Source organism: Giraffa tippelskirchi, chromosome 12 (assembly GCF_054371585.1).
Source record: "Giraffa tippelskirchi isolate mGirTip1 chromosome 12, T2T-mGirTip1v1.2.pri, whole genome shotgun sequence".
Lineage (NCBI taxonomy): Eukaryota > Metazoa > Chordata > Mammalia > Artiodactyla > Giraffidae > Giraffa > Giraffa tippelskirchi.
Window position 1 is genome coordinate 66,456,912 of NC_137286.1, and position 26,643 is coordinate 66,483,554.

The 26,643-nt window shown below is 54.7% G+C and overlaps 1 long non-coding RNA gene across 1 annotated transcript in view; it reads left to right on the forward strand.

The window, feature by feature from the left end:
• Window positions 1-26,643, forward strand: part of LOC145530002 (uncharacterized) — a 1,493,464-nt gene that overhangs the window by 1,359,223 nt on the left and 107,598 nt on the right. Inside the window, exons 164-167 of the long non-coding RNA XR_014071397.1 lie at window positions 1,874-1,985; window positions 9,530-9,641; window positions 17,179-17,290; window positions 24,833-24,944. This is a non-coding gene — a long non-coding RNA (uncharacterized LOC145530002). The remainder of the gene's footprint in view (window positions 1-1,873; window positions 1,986-9,529; window positions 9,642-17,178; window positions 17,291-24,832; window positions 24,945-26,643) is intronic.

Below are 26,643 nucleotides of genomic sequence, written 5' to 3' on the forward strand. Positions count from 1 at the left end.
ATTTAGGCTCTTTTCTGTTTCCGTACCCCTTTTGCAATTCTTTGTTCGGTGCGAAAATGCATTGGCATTTTGGGAGGAATAGCATCGAAGCTGTGGATTGCCTTGTGGGGCTGTGACATCATTTTCCCAATAGGAATTCTTTCAAGCCCTGAGCACAGCTTCTCTTTCCAGTGGTTGGTGTGGGCTTGATCTTCCTTCTTCCATCTCTCGCCGTTTTGTGAGAACAGGTCCTTCCTTCCCTTCTGGGTTAGATGGACTCGTGGGTATCACTTCAGTGAATGGCATTGTCAGTGGGGGTGATAATTCCCTTCTCATTGGAAGACTTTGCTGTGAGTATTAGAAATGCAAGTGATTTCTCTTCCCCTTCCTCCCTGTCCATCTCTCAGAGCCACCGGGAAACAGAGGCCTCATCCAGGGTCACACAGGCCTGAGGGAGTGCAACTAGACTGTTGTTTCTTCAGGCCCTCAGTGCTGGACATCATCCGGGATACTCTGTGTGTGTCTTCCTCAGTCTGGTGTCCCTTCAGACCTTTCCCTAGTTTTCACAGGCTTGTCGTGTTGGTGTTCTTTGACTGTTTGGAGACACATCCTTGAGAAGCTTTGTGTTTCCACTCATTCGTCTCGCGATGTATGACCTGTCTTTTGCTTTTGTAATGAGGTCTTTCCCACAGTAGATATCTTTGATTTTGCAAAGTCCACTGTATTCTCTGGGTTGTTTTGTGGGCTGCCTTTTTGTTTTGTGTGTGAAGACTCAAAGCACGTGTCCGGTTTCTGCTCATTGTTCTTCTAGATTTGTGACAAGTTTTCATGGAAACTTTGTCTAGGGATAACTGGAAGTGAACTCGGTGTAAGGTGTCAAGTCTCCATCTCCATTCATGTCATGCCCTGCAGTTTCCAATTCCCTGTTCCTGAGTGGTTTTGGAGACCTTGTGGGAAGTTTGGTTGCATCGGAGTTTGCGTTTCCACCTTGAGTAGATTCCCACTGTTCTGCCCTCAGGGACACTGTCAAGGGGGAGTGAGGAGCAGCCTGCACTTCCAGCAGTGACCACACGGTGGGGCGAGTGCTGCTCTCCCCTCTGGGAGCCCCAGGCCACAGGCATCCCAGTGAGGAGCCAGCTCTGTGCTCAGCTGAAAGGAGTTATTCTCTCAGGAGCCTCTGAGCCCTTGCCTTTGGATCACCCAGGGTGGGCATTTGCTGTGACAGAAAAAAATTGCCCTGAATTCCATGGACGGAAGAGCCTGGCTGTGTAGAGTTCGTGAGTTGCCGTGAATCAGACACAACTGAGGACACAAAAATTCAATAGACTAAAACACTTTTTGGGGGTGGGGTGAGTGAAAGGGGGTGATGTGGGGTTTTTTGTCTTATATAATAGCCGAGGGAAATCTAGTTTAAACCTAAATTCACATAGATGGGAAAGGTATAGCTCTCCGTCACCCTATTAAAAAAAAAAAAAAGTCTTAACTTTTCTGAAAGCTTATTTAGTAGCTTCCTTGAGCAGTTCATTGTGAAGGATTTTTTTTTTTTCTGTGACATTGGCCTCATTAAAAAGTACGGTTTGCCTTTACTGGATAATTTTGTTCATTGGTTTGTTAGGGAATCTTGGTAATATTTGAGTTTCCTGGGGAGTATGGTCACATGACCTGGCCCCGGCCAATCGGTGCGTTCCACCTCCCTGGCCACTGTGATTGGCTCCGGACTGGGGCAGTGCCCAATCTGGGCCCGGGGCCGGGCCTCACGTTGGAAGCCAGGGGAAGACGAGCTCTCGTTCTGCTGGGGTAGGGGAAGGGGTGGGGCCGGGGGAGGTCAGGCTCCAGCAGTGGGAGGGGCTTGAGGTCCGCCTGCGGCAGTTGGTGACCTTCCTGCTCCCCTCAGGGCAGAGCCGCCGGCCTGAGAATGAGGGCGCTGCTGAGCCCAGGGGCTGGGATGGCCCGCTGCTGCTGTGGTCCCAGAGCTCCACCCGAGACCTGAGGGAGGCCGTCTGCCCGTGAGTCCTCTCCCGCTTGTCTGTCAGCTTGTTTGAACCATGCTGGGTTTTCTGCCCAGCTGGCTAAGGGGAGTCCCTGGAAATGCAAGGGTGTGGGTTTTGGCAGACTTCAGGGAAGACATGCCAGATGAGCCTGGGAGACTCCAGCTTAATCTGGATTCAGGAGATATCTCTTCGGGCCAGCTAGTAATTGTAGGATAAGCCTAATGAGTCTTCACAGGATGAAGAGAGTAACGTGCCAAGGTAGCAATCGATGTCCTCATTCGAGAGGATGAAGCTGGTGCTCAGAGAAGGGGGGAACTTGGCCAGAGCAAGGAGGTGTGCACCCAGACAGAACCCCCAGATCCGGCCATTGGAGCTCAGGGAGGCCACTGGTGTGGCTTGTCCCTGTGGCAGGGGCCGAGGCACGCAGCCCACCCTGATTCCTGCGGGGGCCTGACTTGGGAAGTGCCATCTGGTAGCTTTGAGACTCACCAAACCAAATTGCACTGGAGAGAGGAAGGACACCTTCCTTCATCCACCCCCCACCCCCGCCGGATTCCCACATACCCTGACCCCTTTCTCTTGATTTCGGAGCCATTTCCAGAGTCCCGCTCATATGACCTCATTCGAAGTGCACTGTGGACGAGCTGCCATCTGCAGCTGCTACCACAGCAGCCAAGGGCTTTAGCTCCCGAGTACCTCCCTTCCTTTGGAACTTGGGGGCCCTCTACTCCCCACTTGCACACCACAGACCTTTGCTGAGGATTGTGGGGACCCTCACTCAGTTTGCAGCACGTTGTAGCCATCCCTGTCCTCTCAATACCTCCCTTGCCACTCAGCTTGTGAGCCCCTTTGGAGCAGCGTGGCCCACCTGGCTGCAACGGAAGAGACACAGCTGACAGTGAAACAACAGCTTAGATCTGACAGCCGGAAAGCTCTGTCAAAAGGGACCTCCCTCTTCACACCGTAGAGGCTGTAGGAGCCGCCAGGCTTTCGGAACCAGTGCTGGGGCCAAAATGACCCCACAGCCGTTTTCCTTCCTGGGGAGGGTTCTGGCTCGAGTGGGAATGGCTCAAGTCTCCTAAGGTTCTGAAAGCCCACTGTGTGCAGATTCACGGTACACAGAGAGGAGAAGGTGGAGTCCTGCCCTGGAGGTGGTCACAGCTCACGGATGAGCCAGGCAGGCAGGCAGGCAGGCAGGCAGGGCATGAGAACACCTGAGCTGCCTTCATGAGTGAATGGTGTGGGGGCAGAGGAAGAGAAGCCGGTCTGCTCCCTCATGTGGTGCCCAGGGCAGGTTGTCCCCAGAGGAAACCCTTACGACGGTGAGGACTCTCACTGCTGTTTCCCAAGGGGTTCCGTCGGTGCGTGTCTTCCCCGGAGCGGTCAGGCCGTCTCTAAAGTACACTGGCCATGGGCATTGCCTCTCCTTGGAACTTCCCACGTGTTTCTCTTTTTTATGGAACAGTGATTTTTCTAGAGGGGTTCTGGGCCACAAGGTTGTTGGGTCATTTTCTAGCCTTCTGTCGTGAAGAACGCTTTCCTGGGCGTTGGGGTGGTTTGTTGTTCCAGCTCCCTTTCTTGGCTTCTTTTGGGAGCTGGTGCAACAAGAGGAGCTCAGCCTCTGCCTTCTGGCTGAGATGTCACCCTTCAAACAGCAATGCCTGCCTGGAGATAATGTTGGCATTTGCCAAAAGGGCTTCGTTTGGCACATGATATCTTGAAAGGACGTACACCGTCCTGTCAGCTATCAAAGGCTAGTTCAAATGACATAAAAATGAGAACTCTCCAATGGAGTCTTACAGTAGGTGGAGAGTCCGAAAGAAACTCCTTCAGTCATTTCACTGAGAGTCATTGATTGGGGACACCAAGAATATAGGAAGGAATGCAGAAAGAAAAGATGAAATTGTGTTCAGGATCGGGGGGAGGGATGAACAGGGCGTGCTTGCCTTGAATCCAGGCTTTGTTGGGGGGTGGGGCATAAAGATCAAACGGGTCTGAAACCACAAAGTGGTGATGGTAACACAGTATCACCAGAGTTACACAACAGTGTTCCCAAATTGCAACAATGATGAAAAAGTTTACTAACTTAACCAACAAGTTCCCAACTTAACCAACAAAAATACAGGAAACCATACAAAAAATAAAACATCACCAGAAAGGTGGAAACAAACCAAATGCAAAGCAGTTCAGGGGAAAGGAACTCCATGTCCCCTGGGGGCAGACCGAGTTGACAGCGTCCACGGTGAGCCGACAGGGATGGAGGCGGCAGAGCCGACCGCTCCCCTGGACGTGGTGTTTCCGGCAAGGGCTCTGGGTCTCTGTCCAGAGCGGGGGCTCGTTCTTCCTGCAGGGGTGGGTGAGTCATCGTCGGCGTCTGGGTGTTGCGCGGGAGCCAGGGCAGGCTCTCCCTGCCGAGGCGGTGACTCCTCCTCTGCCTCGGGTTCTCCTGCCAAAGCCCGAGCAGGTACAGGTGCACGTGGAGGTGGAGGTTCTGGCTGAGGGGGTGGGACATCAGTGCCTGGGGCTGGGGGTCCTGCAGGCACGGAGATCCGATCTGCCCGGTGTGCTGGCCAGAACCCAGCTGGCCTGGTGTCTCTGCGAGGGCAAGTCTCGGTTCTCCATCTGCCCTCGGTGGATCCCTGGGTCCTGCACCTGGAGCCACCACCTCTGTAGGGACAGGTCTGGGAAGTGGAGCCTGGTTCCAGTTGGAGGCCAGTGCTAGAGCTGGGGGAGAAGCAAAGTTTGCCCACAGGCCAGCCTTGGCATGTGCGTATCCCGGGACAGAAAGCTTCCAAGAGATTCCCAAAGAATACCCAGGGTCGGATGTCTTTTGGGACTGAAGTGTGCAAGAAGGGGGTGGGGGTGTGAGGCCAGCGCTTGCTGCAGGCCCAGCAGCATCTTTCGGGGACTCGTCCCTGTGTAGCTCAGCACCCCCTCCCCACACACTCCCGTGCACCAGCCCCAGCGTCCTCACCTCTGTGCTCTGGCGTGCTGGGCTCCAGGTCCTCCTGCTGCCTCAGAGGCTGGGGTTCTCGGGACTCTGGGTCGGAGCCGGGTGTGCTGAGCTCCGTGGCAGCCTCAGACTGGGCCGCCGGGTGTATCCTGTGTGGTGTCTCGGCAGCAGGCCTTCCCCGCCTCCGCTTCGCCCCCGGTGGGGCTGATGCCTCCGTGGGCACGCTCACCTGGAGCCTGCACTGGGCCTCAGGGGCGGGGGGTGGTGCTCCGACCCCTCCCTCCGGGAGGTGGACGGGGTGTCCCCGTCCTCGGCCTCATCACGTGGGAAGCTCTGCAACGACAGTGACCGTCAGCCAGCCATGCTGGGACTTTTCCGAGCTGGGCCTGGCCAGTGGAGCCGCTGCTTCTGCCTGCTCGAACTTCTCTTCCCAGAAGGGTCAGAGACGTGTGTCTGCTCAGATCCCCACCCGGGAGGAAAGAGACCCACCTGAGGGTGTGAGGCCAGCCTGGGCGGCCGGCGCTGCCCGCACTCTCCCCATCCCAGCCAGCCTGCTCTCCCCTGGGGTGTGGACACAACTTGCCCGCAGGCTTCTGACCCCACATCCGCCTGGGCTTCCTTGAGGGAGACACACCCCGAGAAACCCGCATCCACACACACAGGCAAAGGACCCGGTGTTTCCGGGTGGCATGGGAGAGGTGGGCTGGCCCGGCCTGGGGCTCCCCGTGTTACCTTTCTGTTTCTCCGGGCAAAGGGCCAGAGGCCTCTCGGGGGTGCCCTGAGCCAACGTTGACAGGGTGCCCACGCACACTGCCTGTGACCTCTCCTGAGGCCCCGGCCTCTGGGCAGGGGCAAACAGCAGAACATCCTGGCAGCAAGTGATCTGGCTGGGGGCTCCTCTCCGCTCTGGAGGCCTGGATACCCGGGTTGCGGGTTCTGTTGGGTTCTGTTGCCGGCAGGTGACATCATTTCCTGGGGTTCGTGCTGAGGTCCCTTCCCCAAAACTTCCCAAGGGAATCTCTGGGTTTCTGACTGCTCGACCACCCCCCTTAGGCCATGTGCAGGCACAGTGACAGCCACACAGCCCAGCCCACAGCCCTGGGGAGGCCTGGGTGCAGCCAGGGCCTGAGCTCCGAGGACCCCGCTGCTCTCAGACCAGGCTCCTTCTTCTCATAAGTGGTGTGGCCCTGGACAAGCGTATGCCCCTCAGGGTTTCCCCAGTCTCTCCATCTGCAGAGTGGGGGTCATTCTCCCATCTGCTTCCTAGGTCTGTCGGCCTACGAGCAGCTCCATGCCTTTCCACCTGGGGCCGATATCACGTGGAGCTTGTGCGCTGAGACTTCAGAAAGAAAGACTCCATCCAGGGCTGACACAGCACAGAATGGGGCAGAACGAGGCCTGGATGCGCCGTGGTACCCAGGAAAAGGCACTCCCCCTCCTGAGTGTTTTGAGACCCCGCATCCAAGTTGGAGGCGCGAAAGGAAGACTCGAAGGTCTCCCTCTCTTATAGAAAAGAGTAGCCAACTTTCTGGTCCTCTGTTTCCATTGAGATTCTGTTCAAGTGTCCCAGCTCGGCTTCTGCGGGTGGCTGAGCTTCTAATGGCTCCCTGCGTTCTTGTCTTTTCCTCTCCAAACCTTCCGTCCTTTTCCCCCTTCTGGGGTGGATGGGCGCTGTCATTGCTTCTACCTTCGAGACAGATTGATGAAAAGTCTGGACCGTCGACTCCTTTCCTCTCTTTGGTTCCGTGTCTCTCTCTGTCTGTGTCCCTCTCTTTTCCCTTCTCGATTCAGTCTGTGTCTTCCTCTTTCTCTCTCGTGTGTGGATGGATGGATGCTAGGAATGCACATGTATATGATTAGATGAGGGTTATGTTTTAGGGATAGGTTAGAGGGAGAGAAAGGCTTTAGGTCGGAGTTGGTCATGGGGGAAGGGTCAAGGGTGGTGGTGGTGTTTCTTGGAATCTGAGTGCTGTGCATTCTTCGTCTCTTTCCATATGAACCCCTTCTCAGATACACCACTTGCAAGGAGTCTCTCATGTTCCGTTTCCTATCTTTTGCATTTCTGAATGCTTAGCTTCTCTGTTGTGAAGAGGTTCCATTGGATGGAAACCCATTGGCGTACTTCGTTTTCCTCTTTCCCTTACTTGAAGAGACCCATTTCTACCTCCGCCCAGCAAATGGCAAGGAGACTCTGATGTTAAGGAGCCTTTGACCTACGCTTCTTTCTAGCTGTCTCATGACATCAGTCTTTAGGGTGAGGTTTTTCCCCGATATTGAGGTGGTGTGAGATCAAAACCAATAGCGTTCTTCAGATGTAGCTGTCTGGTTTTCCCATGGACATTTATTGAGGAGGCTTTCTTGTTCCCATTTGGATATTCTCCCCTTTTGTGTCAGAGATGAGTTGACCATGGATGCCGGGGTTTGTTTCTGGACCCTCAGCTTTATTCCATCGATCTGGATCTGTGTGTGTTGTTGTATTCCCAATAGCATACTGTCCTGCTGCTGCCGCTGCGCCTAAGTCACTTCAGTCGTGTCTGACTCTGCGCGACCCCATGGCCTGCAGCCTACCAGGCTCCTCCGTCCAGGGCGTTTTCCAGGCAAGAGTACTGGAGTGGGTCGCCATCGCCTTCTCCGATACTCTCCTGAGGATCCTAGTTTGGTCGTCTAATTTCCTTTCACACAACCTTGGATGTCCGTATCGGGGCTTTTTCGTCGGATTGTATTGACAATTTAGGCTCTTTTCTGTTTCCGTACCCCTTTTGCAATTCTTTGTTCGGTGCGAAAATGCATTGGCAGTTTGGGAGGAATAGCATCGAAGCTGTGGATTGCCTTGTGGGGCTGTGACATCATTTTCCCAATAGGAATTCTTTCAAGCCCTGAGCACAGCTTCTCTTTCCAGTGGTTGGTGTGGGCTTGATCTTCCTTCTTCCATCTCTCGCCGTTTTGTGAGAACAGGTCCTTCCTTCCCTTCTGGGTTAGATGGACTCGTGGGTATCACTTCAGTGAATGGCATTGTCAGTGGGGGTGATAATTCCCTTCTCATTGGAAGACTTTGCTGTGAGTATTAGAAATGCAAGTGATTTCTCTTCCCCTTCCTCCCTGTCCATCTCTCAGAGCCACCGGGAAACAGAGGCCTCATCCAGGGTCACACAGGCCTGAGGGAGTGCAACTAGACTGTTGTTTCTTCAGGCCCTCAGTGCTGGACATCATCCGGGATACTCTGTGTGTGTCTTCCTCAGTCTGCTGTCCCTTCAGACCTTTCCCTAGTTTTCACAGGCTTGTCGTGTTGGTGTTCTTTGTCTGTTTGGAGACACATCCTTGAGAAGCTTTGTGTTTCCACTCATTCGTCTCGCGATGTATGACCTGTCTTTTGCTTTTGTAATGAGGTCTTTCCCACAGTAGATATCTTTGATTTTGCAAAGTCCACTGTATTCTCTGGGTTGTTTTGTGGGCTGCCTTTTTGTTTTGTGTGTGAAGACTCAAAGCACCTGTCCGGTTTCTGCTCATTGTTCTTCTAGATTTGTGACAAGTTTTCACGGAAACTTTGTCTAGGGATAACTGGAAGTGAACTCGGTGTAAGGTGTCAAGTCTCCATCTCCATTCATGTCATGCCCTGCAGTTTCCAATTCCCTGTTCCTGAGTGGTTTTGGAGACCTTGTGGGAAGTTTGGTTGCATCGGAGTTTGCGTTTCCACCTTGAGTAGATTCACACTGTTCTGCCCTCAGGGACACTGTCAAGGGGGAGTGAGGAGCAGCCTGCACTTCCAGCAGTGACCACACGGTGGGGCGAGTGCTGCTCTCCCCTCTGGGAGCCCCAGGCCACAGGCATCCCAGTGAGGAGCCAGCTCTGTGCTCAGCTGAAAGGAGTTAGTCTCTCAGGAGCCTCTGAGCCCTTGCCTTTGGATCACCCAGGGTGGGCATTTGCTGTGACAGAAAAAAATTGCCCTGAATTCCATGGACGGAAGAGCCTGGCTGTGTAGAGTTCGTGAGTTGCCGTGAATCAGACACAACTGAGGACACAAAAATTCAATAGACTAAAACACTTTTTGGGGGTGGGGTGAGTGAAAGGGGGTGATGTGGGGTTTTTTGTCTTATATAATAGCCGAGGGAAATCTAGTTTAAACCTAAATTCACATAGATGGGAAAGGTATAGCTCTCCGTCACCCTATTAAAAAAAAAAAACAAACGTCTTAACTTTTCTGAAACCTTATTTAGTAGCTTCCTTGAGCAGTTCATTGTGAAGGATTTTTTTTTTTTTTTCTGTGACATTGGCCTCATTAAAAAGTACGGTTTGCCTTTACTGGATAATTTTGTTCATTGGTTTGTTAGGGAATCTTGGTAATATTTGAGTTTCCTGGGGAGTATGGTCACATGACCTGGCCCTGGCCAATCGGTGTGTTCCACCTCCCTGGCCACTGTGATTGGCTCCGGACTGGGGCAGTGCCCAATCTGGGCCCGGGGCCGGGCCTCACGTTGGAAGCCAGGGGAAGACAAGCTCTCGTCCTGCTGGGGTAGGGGAAGGGGTGGGGCCGGGGGAGGTCAGGCTCCAGCAGTGGGAGGGGTTGAGGTCCGCCTGCGGCAGTTGGTGACCTTCCTGCTCCCCTCAGGGCAGAGCCGCCGGCCTGAGAATGAGGGCGCTGCTGAGCCCAGGGGCTGGGATGGCCCGCTGCTGCTGTGGTCCCAGAGCTCCACCCGAGACCTGAGGGAGGCCGTCTGCCCGTGAGTCCTCTCCCGCTTGTCTGTCAGCTTGTTTGAACCATGCTGGGTTTTCTGCCCAGCTGGCTAAGGGGAGTCCCTGGAAATGCAAGGGTGTGGGTTTTGGCAGACTTCAGGGAAGACATGCCAGATGAGCCTGGGAGACTCCAGCTTAATCTGGATTCAGGAGATATCTCTTCGGGCCAGCTAGTAATTGTAGGATAAGCCTAATGAGTCTTCACAGGATGAAGAGAGTAACGTGCCAAGGTAGCAATCGATGTCCTCATTCGAGAGGATGAAGGTGGTGCTCAGAGAAGGGGGGAACCTGGCCAGAGCAAGGAGGTGTGCACCCAGACAGAACCCCCAGATCCGGCCATTTGAGCTCAGGGAGGCCACTGGTGTGGCTTGTCCCTGTAGCAGGCGCCGAGGCACGCAGCCCACCCTGATTCCTGCGGGGGCCTGACTTGGGAAGTGCCATCTGGTAGCTTTGAGACTCACCAAACCAAATTGCACTGGAGAGAGGAAGGACACCTTCCTTCATCCACCCCCCACCCCCGCCAGATTCCCACATACCCTGACCCCTTTCTCTTGACTTCGGAGCCATTTCCAGAGTCCCGCTCATATGACCTCATTCGAAGTGCACTGTGGACGAGCTGCCATCTGCAGCTGCTACCACAGCAGCCAAGGGCTTCAGCTCCCGAGTACCTCCCTTCCTTTGGAACTTGGGGGCCCTCTACTCCCCACTTGCACACCACAGACCTTTGCTGAGGATTGTGGGGACCCTCACTCAGTTTGCAGCACGTTGTAGCCATCCCTGTCCTCTCAATACCTCCCTTGCCACTCAGCTTGTGAGCCCCTTTGGAGCAGCGTGGCCCACCTGGCTGCAATGGAAGAGACACAGCTGACAGTGAAACAACAGCTTAGATCTGACAGCCGGAAAGCTCTGTCAAAAGGGACCTCCCCCTTCACACCGTAGAGGCTGTAGGAGCCGCCAGGCTTTCGGAACCAGTGCTGGGGCCAAAATGACTCCACAGCCGTTTTCCTTCCTGGGGAGGGTTCTGGCTCGAGTGGGAATGGCTCAAGTCTCCTAAGGTTCTGAAAGCCCACTGTGTGCAGATTCACGGTACACAGAGAGGAGAAGGTGGAGTCCTGCCCTGGAGGTGGTCACAGCTCACGGATGAGCCAGGCAGGCAGGCAGGCAGGCAGGGCATGAGAACACCTGAGCTGCCTTCATGAGTGAATGGTGTGGGGGCAGAGGAAGAGAAGCCGGTCTGCTCCCTCATGTGGTGCCCAGGGCAGGTTGTCCCCAGAGGAAACCCTTACGACGGTGAGGACTCTCACTGCTGTTTCCCAAGGGGTTCCGTCGGTGCGTGTCTTCCCCGGAGCGGTCAGGCCGTCTCTAAAGTACACTGGCCATGGGCATTGCCTCTCCTTGGAACTTCCCACGTGTTTCTCTTTTTTATGGAACAGTGATTTTTCTAGAGGGGTTCTGGGCCACAAGGTTGTTGGGTCATTTTCTAGCCTTCTGTCGTGAAGAACGCTTTCCTGGGCGTTGGGGTGGTTTGTTGTTCCAGCTCCCTTTCTTGGCTTCTTTTGGGAGCTGGTGCAACAAGAGGAGCTCAGCCTCTGCCTTCTGGCTGAGATGTCACCCTTCAAACAGCAATGCCTGCCTGGAGATAATGTTGACATTTGCCAAAAGGGCTTCGTTTGGCACATGATATCTTGAAAGGACGTACACCGTCCTGTCAGCTATCAAAGGCTAGTTCAAATGACATAAAAATGAGAACTCTCCAATGGAGTCTTACAGTAGGTGGAGAGTCCGAAAGAAACTCCTTCAGTCATTTCACTGAGAGTCATTGATTGGGGACACCAAGAATATAGGAAGGAATGCAGAAAGAAAAGATGAAATTGTGTTCAGGATCGGGGGGAGGGATGAACAGGGTGTGCTTGCCTTGAATCCAGGCTTTGTTGGGGGGTGGGGCATAAAGATCAAACGGGTCTGAAACCACAAAGTGGTGATGGTAACACAATATCACCAGAGTTACACAAGAGTGTTCCCAAATTGCAACAATGATGAAAAAGTTTACTAAGTTAACCAACAAGTTCCCAACTTAACCAACAAAAATACAGGAAACCATACAAAAAATAAAACATCACCAGAAAGGTGGAAACAAACCAAATGCAAAGCAGTTCAGGGGAAAGGAACTCCATGTCCCCTGGGGGCAGACAGAGTTGACAGCGTCCACGGTGAGCCGACAGGGATGGAGGCGGCAGAGCCGACCGCTCCCCTGGATGTGGTGTTTCCGGCAAGGGCTCTGGGTCTCTGTCCAGAGCGGGGGCTCGTTCTTCCTGCAGGGGTGGGTGAGTCATCGTCGGCGTCTGGGTGTTGCGCGGGAGCCAGGGCAGGCTCTCCCTGCCGAGGCGGTGACTCCTCCTCTGCCTCGGGTTCTCCTGCCAAAGCCCGAGCAGGTACAGGTGCACGTGGAGGTGAAGGTTCTGGCTGAGGGGGTGGGACATCAGTGCCTGGGGCTGGGGGTCCTGCAGGCACGGAGATCCGATCTGCCCGGTGTGCTGGCCAGAACCCAGCTGGCCTGGTGTCTCTGCGAGGGCAAGTCTCGGTTCTCCATCTGCCCTCGGTGGATCCCTGGGTCCTGCACCTGGAGCCACCACCTCTGTAGGGACAGGTCTGGGAAGTGGAGCCTGGTTCCAGTTGGAGGCCAGTGCTAGAGCTGGGGGAGAAGCAAAGTTTGCCCACAGGCCAGCCTTGGCATGTGCGTATCCCGGGACAGAAAGCTTCCAAGAGATTCCCAAAGAATACCCAGGGTCGGATGTCTTTTGGGACTGAAGTGTGCAAGATGGGGGTGGGGGTGTGAGGCCAGCGCTTGCTGCAGGCCAAGCAGCATCTTTCGGGGACTCGTCCCTGTGTAGCTCAGCACCCCCTCCCCACACACTCCCGTGCACCAGCCCCAGCGTCCTCACCTCTGTGCTCTGGCGTGCTGGGCTCCAGGTCCTCCTGCTGCCTCAGAGGCTGGGGTTCTCGGGACTCTGGGTCGGAGCCGGGTGTGCTGAGCTCCGTGGCAGCCTCAGACTGGGCCGCCGGGTGTATCCTGTGTGGTGTCTCGGCAGCAGGCCTTCCCCGCCTCCGCTTCGCCCCCGGTGGGGCTGATGCCTCCGTGGGCACGCTCACCTGGAGCCTGCACTGGGCCTCAGGGGCGGGGGGGTGGTGCTCCGACCCCTCCCTCCGGGAGGTGGACGGGGTGTCCCCGTCCTCGGCCTCATCACGTGGGAAGCTCTGCAACGACAGTGACCGTCAGCCAGCCATGCTGGGACTTTTCCGAGCTGGGCCTGGCCAGTGGAGCCGCTGCTTCTGCCTGCTCGAACTTCTCTTCCCAGAAGGGTCAGAGACGTGTGTCTGCTCAGATCCCCACCCGGAACGAAAGAGACCCACCTGAGGGTGTGAGGCCAGCCTGGGCGGCCGGCGCTGCCCGCACTCTCCCCATCCCAGCCAGCCTGCTCTCCCCTGGGGTGTGGACACAACTTGCCCGCAGGCTTCTGACCCCACATCCGCCTGGGCTTCCTTGAGGGAGACACACCCCGAGAAACCCGCATCCACACACACAGGCAAAGGACCCGGTGTTTCCGGGTGGCATGGGAGAGGTGGGCTGGCCCGGCCTGGGGCTCCCCGTGTTACCTTTCTGTTTCTCCGGGCAAAGGGCCAGAGGCCTCTCGGGGGTGCCCTGAGCCAACGTCGACAGGGTGCCCACGCACACTGCCTGTGAGCTCTCCTGAGGCCCCGGCCTCTGGGCAGGGGCAAACAGCAGAACATCCTGGCAGCAAGTGATCTGGCTGGGGGCTCCTCTCCGCTCTGGAGGCCTGGATACCCGGGTTGCGGGTTCTGTTGGGTTCTGTTGCCGGCAGGTGACATCATTTCCTGGGGTTCGTGCTGAGGTCCCTTCCCCAAAACTTCCCAAGGGAATCTCTGGGTTTCTGAGTGCTCGACCACCCCCCTTAGGCCATGTGCAGGCACAGTGACAGCCACACAGCCCAGCCCACAGCCCTGGGGAGGCCTGGGTGCAGCCAGGGCCTGAGCTCCGAGGACCCCGCTGCTCTCAGACCAGGCTCCTTCTTCTCATAAGTGGTGTGGCCCTGGACAAGCGTATGCCCCTCAGGGTTTCCCCAGTCTCTCCATCTGCAGAGTGGGGGTCATTCTCCCATCTGCTTCCTAGGTCTGTCGGCCTACGAGCAGCTCCATGCCTTTCCACCTGGGGCCGATATCACGTGGAGCTTGTGCGCTGAGACTTCAGAAAGAAAGACTCCATCCAGGGCTGACACAGCACAGAATGGGGCAGAACGAGGCCTGGATGCGCCGTGGTACCCAGGAAAAGGCACTCCCCCTCCTGAGTGTTTTGAGACCCCGCATCCAAGTTGGAGGACCGAAAGGAAGACTCGAAGGTCTCCCTCTCTTATAGAAAAGAGTAGCCAACTTTCTGGTCCTCTGTTTCCATTGAGATTCTGTTCAAGTGTCCCAGCTCGGCTTCTGCGGGTGGCTGAGCTTCTAATGGCTCCCTGCGTTCTTGTCTTTTCCTCTCCAAAGCTTCTGTCCTTTTCCCCCTTCTGGGGTGGATGGGCGCTGTCATTACTTCTACCTTCGAGACAGATTGATGAAACGTCTGGACCATCGACTCCATTCCTCTCTTTGGTTCCGTGTCTCTCTCTGGCTGTGTCCCTCTCTTTTCCCTTCTCGATTCAGTCTGTGTCTTCCTCTTTCTCTCTCGTGTGTGGATGGATGGATGCTAGGAATGCACATGTATATGATTAGATGAGGGTTATGTTTTAGGGATAGGTTAGAGGGAGAGAAAGGCTTTAGGTCGGAGTTGGTCATGGGGGAAGGGTCAAGGGTGGTGGTGGTGTTTCTTGGAATCTGAGTGCTGTGCATTCTTCGTCTCTTTCCATATGAACCCCTTCTCAGATACACCACTTGCAAGGAGTCTCTCATGTTCCTTTTCCTATCTTTTGCATTTCTGAATGCTTAGCTTCTCTGTTGTGAAGAGGTTCCATTGGATGGAAACCCATTGGCGTACTTCGTTTTCCTCTTTCCCTTACTTGAAGAGACCCATTTCTACCTCCGCCCAGCAAATGGCAAGGAGACTCTGATGTTAAGGAGCCTTTGACCTACGCTTCTTTCTAGCTGTCTCATGACATCAGTCTTTAGGGTGAGGTTTTTCCCCGATATTGAGGTGGTGTGAGATCAAAACCAATAGCGTTCTTCAGATGTAGCTGTCTGGTTTTCCCATGGACATTTATTGAAGAGGCTTTCTTGTTCCCATTTGGATATTCTCCCCTTTTGTGTCAGAGATGAGTTGACCATGGATGCCGGGGTTTGTTTCTGGACCCTCAACTTGATTCCATCGATCTGGATCTGTGTGTGTTGTTGTATTCCCAATAGCATACTGTCCTGCTGCTGCCGCTGCGCCTAAGTCACTTCAGTCGTGTCTGACTCTGCGCGACCCCATGGCCTGCAGCCTACCAGGCTCCTCCGTCCAGGGCGTTTTCCAGGCAAGAGTACTGGAGTGGGTCGCCATCGCCTTCTCCGATACTCTCCTGAGGATCCTAGTTTGGTCGTCTAATTTCCTTTCACACAACCTTGGATGTCCGTATCGGGGCTTTTTCGTCGGATTGTATTGACAATTTAGGCTCTTTTCTGTTTCCGTACCCCTTTTGCAATTCTTTGTTCGGTGCGAAAATGCATTGGCATTTTGGGAGGAATAGCATCGAAGCTGTGGATTGCCTTGTGGGGCTGTGACATCATTTTCCCAATAGGAATTCTTTCAAGCCCTGAGCACAGCTTCTCTTTCCAGTGGTTGGTGTGGGCTTGATCTTCCTTCTTCCATCTCTCGCCGTTTTGTGAGAACAGGTCCTTCCTTCCCTTCTGGGTTAGATGGACTCGTGGGTATCACTTCAGTGAATGGCATTGTCAGTGGGGGTGATAATTCCCTTCTCATTGGAAGACTTTGCTGTGAGTATTAGAAATGCAAGTGATTTCTCTTCCCCTTCCTCCCTGTCCATCTCTCAGAGCCACCGGGAAACAGAGGCCTCATCCAGGGTCACACAGGCCTGAGGGAGCGCAACTAGACTGTTGTTTCTTCAGGCCCTCAGTGCTGGACATCATCCGGGATACTCTGTGTGTGTCTTCCTCAGTCTGGTGTCCCTTCAGACCTTTCCCTAGTTTTCACAGGCTTGTCGTGTTGGTGTTCTTTGACTGTTTGGAGACACATCCTTGAGAAGCTTTGTGTTTCCACTCATTCGTCTCGCGATGTATGACCTGTCTTTTGCTTTTGTAATGAGGTCTTTCCCACAGTAGATATCTTTGATTTTGCAAAGTCCACTGTATTCTCTGGGTTGTTTTGTGGGCTGCCTTTTTGTTTTGTGTGTGAAGACTCAAAGCACGTGTCCGGTTTCTGCTCATTGTTCTTCTAGATTTGTGACAAGTTTTCATGGAAACTTTGTCTAGGGATAACTGGAAGTGAACTCGGTGTAAGGTGTCAAGTCTCCATCTCCATTCATGTCATGCCCTGCAGTTTCCAATTCCCTGTTCCTGAGTGGTTTTGGAGACCTTGTGGGAAGTTTGGTTGCATCGGAGTTTGCGTTTCCACCTTGAGTAGATTCACACTGTTCTGCCCTCAGGGACACTGTCAAGGGGGAGTGAGGAGCAGCCTGCACTTCCAGCAGTGACCACACGGTGGGGCGAGTGCTGCTCTCCCCTCTGGGAGCCCCAGGCCACAGGCATCCCAGTGAGGAGCCAGCTCTGTGCTCAGCTGAAAGGAGTTAGTCTCTCAGGAGCCTCTGAGCCCTTGCCTTTGGATCACCCAGGGTGGGCATTTGCTGTGACAGAAAAAAATTGCCCTGAATTCCATGGACGGAAGAGCCTGGCTGTGTAGAGTTCGTGAGTTGCCGTGAATCAGACACAACTGAGGACACAAAAATTCAATAGACTAAAACACTTTTTGGGGGTGGGGGGAGTGAAAGGGGGTGATGTGGGGTTTTTTGTCTTATATAATAGCCGAGGGAAATCTAGTTTAAACCTAAATTCACATAGATGGGAAAGGTATAGCTCTCCGTCACCGTATTAAAAAAAAAAAAAAACGTCTTAACTTTTCTGAAAGCTTATTTAGTAGCTTCCTTGAGCAGTTCATTGTGAAGGATTTTTTTTTTTTCTGTGACATTGGCCTCATTAAAAAGTACGGTTTGCCTTTACTGGATAATTTTGTTCATTGGTTTGTTAGGGAATGTTGGTAATATTTGAGTTTCCTGGGGAGTATGGTCACATGACGTGGCCCGGCCAATCGGTGCGTTCCACCTCCCTGGCCACTGTGATTGGCTCCGGACTGGGGCAGTGCCCAATCGGGGCCCGGGACCGGGCCTCACGTTGGAAGCCAGGGGAAGACGAGCTCTCGTTCTGCTGGGGTAGTGGAAGGGGTGGGGCCGGGGGAGGTCAGGCTCCAGCAGTGGGAGGGGCTTGAGGTCCGCCTGCGGCAGTTTTTGACCTTCCTGCTCCCCTCAGGGCAGAGCCGCCGGCCTGAGAATGAGGGCGCTGCTGAGCCCAGGGGCTGGGATGGCCCGCTGCTGCTGTGGTCCCAGAGCTCCACCCGAGACCTGAGGGAGGCCGTCTGCCCGTGAGTCCTCTCCCGCTTGTCTGTCAGCTTGTTTGAACCATGCTGGGTTTTCTGCCCAGCTGGCTAAGGGGAGTCCCTGGAAATGCAAGGGTGTGGGTTTTGGCAGACTTCAGGGAAGACATGCCAGATGAGCCTGGGAGACTCCAGCTTAATCTGGATTCAGGAGATATCTCTTCGGGCCAGCTAGTAATTGTAGGATAAGCCTAATGAGTCTTCACAGGATGAAGAGAGTAACGTGCCAAGGTAGCAATCGATGTCCTCATTCGAGAGGATGAAGCTGGTGCTCAGAGAAGGGGGGAACTTGGCCAGAGCAAGGAGGTGTGCACCCAGACAGAACCCCCAGATCCGGCCATTTGAGCTCAGGGAGGCCACTGGTGTGGCTTGTCCCTGTGGCAGGCGCCGAGGCACGCAGCCCACCCTGATTCCTGCGGGGGCCTGACTTGGGAAGTGCCATCTGGTAGCTTTGAGACTCACCAAACCAAATTGCACTGGAGAGAGGAAGGACACCTTCCTTCATCCACCCCCCACCCCCGCCGGATTCCCACATACCCTGACCCCTTTCTCTTGATTTCGGAGCCATTTCCAGAGTCCCGCTCATATGACCTCATTCGAAGTGCACTGTGGACGAGCTGCCATCTGCAGCTGCTACCACAACAGCCAAGGGCTTTAGCTCCCGAGTACCTCCCTTCCTTTGGAACTTGGGGGCCCTCTACTCCCCACTTGCACACCACAGACCTTTGCTGAGGATTGTGGGGACCCTCACTCAGTTTGCAGCACGTTGTAGCCATCCCTGTCCTCTCAATACCTCCCTTGCCACTCAGCTTGTGAGCCCCTTTGGAGCAGCGTGGCCCACCTGGCTGCAACGGAAGAGACACAGCTGACAGTGAAACAACAGCTTAGATCTGACAGCCGGAAAGCTCTGTCAAAAGGGACCTCCCTCTTCACACCGTAGAGGCTGTAGGAGCCGCCAGGCTTTCGGAACCAGTGCTGGGGCCAAAAGGACCCAACAGCAGTTTTCCTTCCTGGGGAGGGTTCTGGCTCGAGTGGGAATGGCTCAAGTCTCCTAAGGTTCTGAAAGCCCACTGTGTGCAGATTCACGGTACACAGAGAGGAGAAGGTGGAGTCCTGCCCTGGAGGTGGTCACAGCTCACGGATGAGCCAGGCAGGCAGGCAGGCAGGCAGGCAGGGCATGAGAACACCTGAGCTGCCTTCATGAGTGAATGGTGTGGGAGCAGAGGAAGAGAAGCCGGTCTGCTCCCTCATGTGGTGCCCAGGGCAGGTTGTCCCCAGAGGAAACCCTTACGACGGTGAGGACTCTCACTGCTGTTTCCCAAGGGGTTCCGTCGGTGCGTGTCTTCCCCGGAGCGGTCAGGCCGTCTCTAAAGTACACTGGCCATGGGCATTGCCTCTCCTTGGAACTTCCCACGTGTTTCTCTTTTTTATGGAACAGTGATTTTTCTAGAGGGGTTCTGGGCCACAAGGTTGTTGGGTCATTTTCTAGCCTTCTGTCGTGAAGAACGCTTTCCTGGGCGTTGGGGTGGTTTGTTGTTCCAGCTCCCTTTCTTGGCTTCTTTTGGGAGCTGGTGCAACAAGAGGAGCTCAGCCTCTGCCTTCTGGCTGAGATGTCACCCTTCAAACAGCAATGCCTGCCTGGAGATAATGTTGGCATTTGCCAAAAGGGCTTCGTTTGGCACATGATATCTTGAAAGGACGTACACCGTCCTGTCAGCTATCAAAGGCTAGTTCAAATGACATAAAAATGAGAACTCTCCAATGGAGTCTTACAGTAGGTGGAGAGTCCGAAAGAAACTCCTTCAGTCATTTCACTGAGAGTCATTGATTGGGGACACCAAGAATATAGGAAGGAATGCAGAAAGAAAAGATGAAATTGTGTTCAGGATCGGGGGGAGGGATGAACAGGGCGTGCTTGCCTTGAATCCAGGCTTTGTTGGGGGGTGGGGCATAAAGATCAAACGGGTCTGAAACCACAAAGTGGTGATGGTAACACAGTATCACCAGAGTTACACAACAGTGTTCCCAAATTGCAACAATGATGAAAAAGTTTACTAACTTAACCAACAAGTTCCCAACTTAACCAACAAAAATACAGGAAACCATACAAAAAATAAAACATCACCAGAAAGGTGGAAACAAACCAAATGCAAAGCAGTTCAGGGGAAAGGAACTCCATGTCCCCTGGGGGCAGACCGAGTTGACAGCGTCCACGGTGAGCCGACAGGGATGGAGGCGGCAGAGCCGACCGCTCCCCTGGACGTGGTGTTTCCGGCAAGGGCTCTGGGTCTCTGTCCAGAGCGGGGGCTCGTTCTTCCTGCAGGGGTGGGTGAGTCATCGTCGGCGTCTGGGTGTTGCGCGGGAGCCAGGGCAGGCTCTCCCTGCCGAGGCGGTGACTCCTCCTCTGCCTCGGGTTCTCCTGCCAAAGCCCGAGCAGGTACAGGTGCACGTGGAGGTGGAGGTTCTGGCTGAGGGGGTGGGACATCAGTGCCTGGGGCTGGGGGTCCTGCAGGCACGGAGATCCGATCTGCCCGGTGTGCTGGCCAGAACCCAGCTGGCCTGGTGTCTCTGCGAGGGCAAGTCTCGGTTCTCCATCTGCCCTCGGTGGATCCCTGGGTCCTGCACCTGGAGCCACCACCTCTGTAGGGACAGGTCTGGGAAGTGGAGCCTGGTTCCAGTTGGAGGCCAGTGCTAGAGCTGGGGGAGAAGCAAAGTTTGCCCACAGGCCAGCCTTGGCATGTGCGTATCCCGGGACAGAAAGCTTCCAAGAGATTCCCAAAGAATACCCAGGGTCGGATGTCTTTTGGGACTGAAGTGTGCAAGAAGGGGGTGGGGGTGTGAGGCCAGCGCTTGCTGCAGGCCCAGCAGCATCTTTCGGGGACTCGTCCCTGTGTAGCTCAGCACCCCCTCCCCACACACTCCCGTGCACCAGCCCCAGCGTCCTCACCTCTGTGCTCTGGCGTGCTGGGCTCCAGGTCCTCCTGCTGCCTCAGAGGCTGGGGTTCTCGGGACTCTGGGTCGGAGCCGGGTGTGCTGAGCTCCGTGGCAGCCTCAGACTGGGCCGCCGGGTGTATCCTGTGTGGTGTCTCGGCAGCAGGCCTTCCCCGCCTCCGCTTCGCCCCCGGTGGGGCTGATGCCTCCGTGGGCACGCTCACCTGGAGCCTGCACTGGGCCTCAGGGGCGGGGGGGTGGTGCTCCGACCCCTCCCTCCGGGAGGTGGACGGGGTGTCCCCGTCCTCGGCCTCATCACGTGGGAAGCTCTGCAACGACAGTGACCGTCAGCCAGCCATGCTGGGACTTTTCCGAGCTGGGCCTGGCCAGTGGAGCCGCTGCTTCTGCCTGCTCGAACTTCTCTTCCCAGAAGGGTCAGAGACGTGTGTCTGCTCAGATCCCCACCCGGGAGGAAAGAGACCCACCTGAGGGTGTGAGGCCAGCCTGGGCGGCCGGCGCTGCCCGCACTCTCCCCATCCCAGCCAGCCTGCTCTCCCCTGGGGTGTGGACACAACTTGCCCGCAGGCTTCTGACCCCACATCCGCCTGGGCTTCCTTGAGGGAGACACACCCCGAGAAACCCGCATCCACACACACAGGCAAAGGACCCGGTGTTTCCGGGTGGCATGGGAGAGGTGGGCTGGCCCGGCCTGGGGCTCCCCGTGTTACCTTTCTGTTTCTCCGGGCAAAGGGCCAGAGGCCTCTCGGGGGTGCCCTGAGCCAACGTCGACAGGGTGCCCACGCACACTGCCTGTGAGCTCTCCTGAGGCCCCGGCCTCTGGGCAGGGGCAAACAGCAGAACATCCTGGCAGCAAGTGATCTGGCTGGGGGCTCCTCTCCGCTCTGGAGGCCTGGATACACGGGTTGCGGGTTCTGTTGGGTTCTGTTGCCGGCAGGTGACATCATTTCCTGGGGTTCGTGCTGAGGTCCCTTCCCCAAAACTTCCCAAGGGAATCTCTGGGTTTCTGACTGCTCGACCACCCCCCTTAGGCCATGTGCAGGCACAGTGACAGCCACACAGCCCAGCCCACAGCCCTGGGGAGGCCTGGGTGCAGCCAGGGCCTGAGCTCCGAGGACCCCGCTGCTCTCAGACCAGGCTCCTTCTTCTCATAAGTGGTGTGGCCCTGGACAAGCGTATGCCCCTCAGGGTTTCCCCAGTCTCTCCATCTGGAGAGTGGGGGTCATTCTCCCATCTGCTTCCTAGGTCTGTCGGCCTACGAGCAGCTCCATGCCTTTCCACCTGGGGCTGATATCACGTGGAGCTTGTGCGCTGAGACTTCAGAAAGAAAGACTCCATCCAGGGCTGACACAGCACAGAATGGGGCAGAACGAGGCCTGGATGCGCCGTGGTACCCAGGAAAAGGCACTCCCCCTCCTGAGTGTTTTGAGACCCCGCATCCAAGTTGGAGGCGCGAAAGGAAGACTCGAAGGTCTCCCTCTCTTATAGAAAAGAGTAGCCAACTTTCTGGTCCTCTGTTTCCATTGAGATTCTGTTCAAGTGTCCCAGCTCGGCTTCTGCGGGTGGCTGAGCTTCTAATGGCTCCCTGCGTTCTTGTCTTTTCCTCTCCAAACCTTCCGTCCTTTTCCCCCTTCTGGGGTGGATGGGCGCTGTCATTGCTTCTACCTTCGAGACAGATTGATGAAAAGTCTGGACCGTCGACTCCTTTCCTCTCTTTGGTTCCGTGTCTCTCTCTGTCTGTGTCCCTCTCTTTTCCCTTCTCGATTCAGTCTGTGTCTTCCTCTTTCTCTCTCGTGTGTGGATGGATGGATGCTAGGAATGCACATGTATATGATTAGATGAGGGTTATGTTTTAGGGATAGGTTAGAGGGAGAGAAAGGCTTTAGGTCGGAGTTGGTCATGGGGGAAGGGTCAAGGGTGGTGGTGGTGTTTCTTGGAATCTGAGTGCTGTGCATTCTTCGTCTCTTTCCATATGAACCCCTTCTCAGATACACCACTTGCAAGGAGTCTCTCATGTTCCGTTTCCCATCTTTTGCATTTCTGAATGCTTAGCTTCTCTGTTGTGAAGAGGTTCCATTGGATGGAAACCCATTGGCGTACTTCGTTTTCCTCTTTCCCTTACTTGAAGAGACCCATTTCTACCTCCGCCCAGCAAATGGCAAGGAGACTCTGATGTTAAGGAGCCTTTGACCTACGCTTCTTTCTAGCTGTCTCATGACATCAGTCTTTAGGGTGAGGTTTTTCCCCGATATTGAGGTGGTGTGAGATCAAAACCAATAGCGTTCTTCAGATGTAGCTGTCTGGTTTTCCCATGGACATTTATTGAAGAGGCTTTCTCGTTCCCATTTGGATATTCTCCCCTTTTGTGTCAGAGATGAGTTGACCATGGATGCCGGGGTTTGTTTCTGGACCCTCAACTTTATTCCATCGATCTGGATCTGTGTGTGTTGTTGTATTCCCAATAGCATACTGTCCTGCTGCTGCCGCTGCGCCTAAGTCATTTCAGTCGTGTCTGACTCTGCGCGACCCCATGGCCTGCAGCCTACCAGGCTCCTCCGTCCAGGGCGTTTTCCAGGCAAGAGTACTGGAGTGGGTCGCCATCGCCTTCTCCGATACTCTCCTGAGGATCCTAGTTTGGTCGTCTAATTTACTTTCACACAACCTTGGATGTCCGTATCGGGGCTTTTTCGTCGGATTGTATTGACAATTTAGGCTCTTTTCTGTTTCCGTACCCCTTTTGCAATTCTTTGTTCGGTGCGAAAATGCATTGGCATTTTGGGAGGAATAGCATCGAAGCTGTGGATTGCCTTGTGGGGCTGTGACATCATTTTCCCAATAGGAATTCTTTCAAGCCCTGAGCACAGCTTCTCTTTCCAGTGGTTGGTGTGGGCTTGATCTTCCTTCTTCCGTCTCTCGCCGTTTTGTGAGAACAGGTCCTTCCTTCCCTTCTGGGTTAGATGGACTCGTGGGTATCACTTCAGTGAATGGCATTGTCAGTGGGGGTGATAATTCCCTTCTCATTGGAAGACTTTGCTGTGAGTATTAGAAATGCAAGTGATTTCTCTTCCCCTTCCTCCCTGTCCATCTCTCAGAGCCACCGGGAAACAGAGGCCTCATCCAGGGTCACACAGGCCTGAGGGAGCGCAACTAGACTGTTGTTTCTTCAGGCCCTCAGTGCTGGACATCATCCGGGATACTCTGTGTGTGTCTTCCTCAGTCTGGTGTCCCTTCAGACCTTTCCCTAGTTTTCACAGGCTTGTCGTGTTGGTGTTCTTTGACTGTTTGGAGACACATCCTTGAGAAGCTTTGTGTTTCCACTCATTCGTCTCGCGATGTATGACCTGTCTTTTGCTTTTGTAATGAGGTCTTTCCCACAGTAGATATCTTTGATTTTGCAAAGTCCACTGTATTCTCTGGGTTGTTTTGTGGGCTGCCTTTTTGTTTTGTGTGTGAAGACTCAAAGCACGTGTCCGGTTTCTGCTCATTGTTCTTCTAGATTTGTGACAAGTTTTCATGGAAACTTTGTCTAGGGATAACTGGAAGTGAACTCGGTGTAAGGTGTCAAGTCTCCATCTCCATTCATGTCATGCCCTGCAGTTTCCAATTCCCTGTTCCTGAGTGGTTTTGGAGACCTTGTGGGAAGTTTGGTTGCATCGGAGTTTGCGTTTCCACCTTGAGTAGATTCACACTGTTCTGCCCTCAGGGACACTGTCAAGGGGGAGTGAGGAGCAGCCTGCACTTCCAGCAGTGACCACACGGTGGGGCGAGTGCTGCTCTCCCCTCTGGGAGCCCCAGGCCACAGGCATCCCAGTGAGGAGCCAGCTCTGTGCTCAGCTGAAAGGAGTTAGTCTCTCAGGAGCCTCTGAGCCCTTGCCTTTGGATCACCCAGGGTGGGCATTTGCTGTGACAGAAAAAAATTGCCCTGAATTCCATGGACGGAAGAGCCTGGCTGTGTAGAGTTCGTGAGTTGCCGTGAATCAGACACAACTGAGGACACAAAAATTCAATAGACTAAAACACTTTTTGGGGGTGGGGGGAGTGAAAGGGGGTGATGTGGGGTTTTTTGTCTTATATAATAGCCGAGGGAAATCTAGTTTAAACCTAAATTCACATAGATGGGAAAGGTATAGCTCTCCGTCACCCTATTAAAAAAAAAAAAAAAGTCTTAACTTTTCTGAAAGCTTATTTAGTAGCTTCCTTGAGCAGTTCATTGTGAAGGATTTTTTTTTTTTTCTGTGACATTGGCCTCATTAAAAAGTACGGTTTGCCTTTACTGGATAATTTTGTTCATTGGTTTGTTAGGGAATCTTGGTAATATTTGAGTTTCCTGGGGAGTATGGTCACATGACCTGGCCCTGGCCAATCGGTGCGTTCCACCTCCCTGGCCACTGTGATTGGCTCCGGACTGGGGCAGTGCCCAATCGGGGCCCGGGGCCGGGCCTCACGTTGGAAGCCAGGGGAAGACGAGCTCTCGTTCTGCTGGGGTAGGGGAAGGGGTGGGGCCGGGGGAGGTCAGGCTCCAGCAGTGGGAGGGGCTTGAGGTCCGCCTGCGGCAGTTGGTGACCTTCCTGCTCCCCTCAGGGCAGAGCCGCCGGCCTGAAAATGAGGGCGCTGCTGAGCCCAGGGGCTGGGATGGCCCGCTGCTGCTGTGGTCCCAGAGCTCCACCCGAGACCTGAGGGAGGCCGTCTGCCCGTGAGTCCTCTCCCGCTTGTCTGTCAGCTTGTTTGAACCATGCTGGGTTTTCTGCCCAGCTGGCTAAGGGGAGTCCCTGGAAATGCAAGGGTGTGGGTTTTGGCAGACTTCAGGGAAGACATGCCAGATGAGCCTGGGAGACTCCAGCTTAATCTGGATTCAGGAGATATCTCTTCGGGCCAGCTAGTAATTGTAGGATAAGCCTAATGAGTCTTCACAGGATGAAGAGAGTAACGTGCCAAGGTAGCAATCGATGTCCTCATTCGAGAGGATGAAGCTGGTGCTCAGAGAAGGGGGGAACTTGGCCAGAGCAAGGAGGTGTGCACCCAGACAGAACCCCCAGATCCGGCCATTTGAGCTCAGGGAGGCCACTGGTGTGGCTTGTCCCTGTAGCAGGCGCCGAGGCACGCAGCCCACCCTGATTCCTGCGGGGGCCTGACTTGGGAAGTGCCATCTGGTAGCTTTGAGACTCACCAAACCAAATTGCACTGGAGAGAGGAAGGACACCTTCCTTCATCCACCCCCCACCCCCGCCGGATTCCCACATACCCTGACCCCTTTCTCTTGATTTCGGAGCCATTTCCAGAGTCCCGCTCATATGACCTCATTCGAAGTGCACTGTGGACGAGCTGCCATCTGCAGCTGCTACCACAGCAGCCAAGGGCTTTAGCTCCCGAGTACCTCCCTTCCTTTGGAACTTGGGGGCCCTCTACTCCCCACTTGCACACCACAGACCTTTGCTGAGGATTGTGGGGACCCTCACTCAGTTTGCAGCACGTTGTAGCCATCCCTGTCCTCTCAATACCTCCCTTGCCACTCAGCTTGTGAGCCCCTTTGGAGCAGCGTGGCCCACCTGGCTGCAACGGAAGAGACACAGCTGACAGTGAAACAACAGCTTAGATCTGACAGCCGGAAAGCTCTGTCAAAAGGGACCTCCCTCTTCACACCGTAGAGGCTGTAGGAGCCGCCAGGCTTTCGGAACCAGTGCTGGGGCCAAAATGACCCCACAGCCGTTTTCCTTCCTGGGGAGGGTTCTGGCTCGAGTGGGAATGGCTCAAGTCTCCTAAGGTTCTGAAAGCCCACTGTGTGCAGATTCACGGTACACAGAGAGGAGAAGGTGGAGTCCTGCCCTGGAGGTGGTCACAGCTCACGGATGAGCCAGGCAGGCAGGCAGGCAGGCAGGCAGGGCATGAGAACACCTGAGCTGCCTTCATGAGTGAATGGTGTGGGAGCAGAGGAAGAGAAGCCGGTCTGCTCCCTCATGTGGTGCCCAGGGCAGGTTGTCCCCAGAGGAAACCCTTACGACGGTGAGGACTCTCACTGCTGTTTCCCAAGGGGTTCCGTCGGTGCGTGTCTTCCCCGGAGCGGTCAGGCCGTCTCTAAAGTACACTGGCCATGGGCATTGCCTCTCCTTGGAACTTCCCACGTGTTTCTCTTTTTTATGGAACAGTGATTTTTCTAGAGGGGTTCTGGGCCACAAGGTTGTTGGGTCATTTTCTAGCCTTCTGTCGTGAAGAACGCTTTCCTGGGCGTTGGGGTGGTTTGTTGTTCCAGCTCCCTTTCTTGGCTTCTTTTGGGAGCTGGTGCAACAAGAGGAGCTCAGCCTCTGCCTTCTGGCTGAGATGTCACCCTTCAAACAGCAATGCCTGCCTGGAGATAATGATGGCATTTGCCAAAAGGGCTTCGTTTGGCACATGAT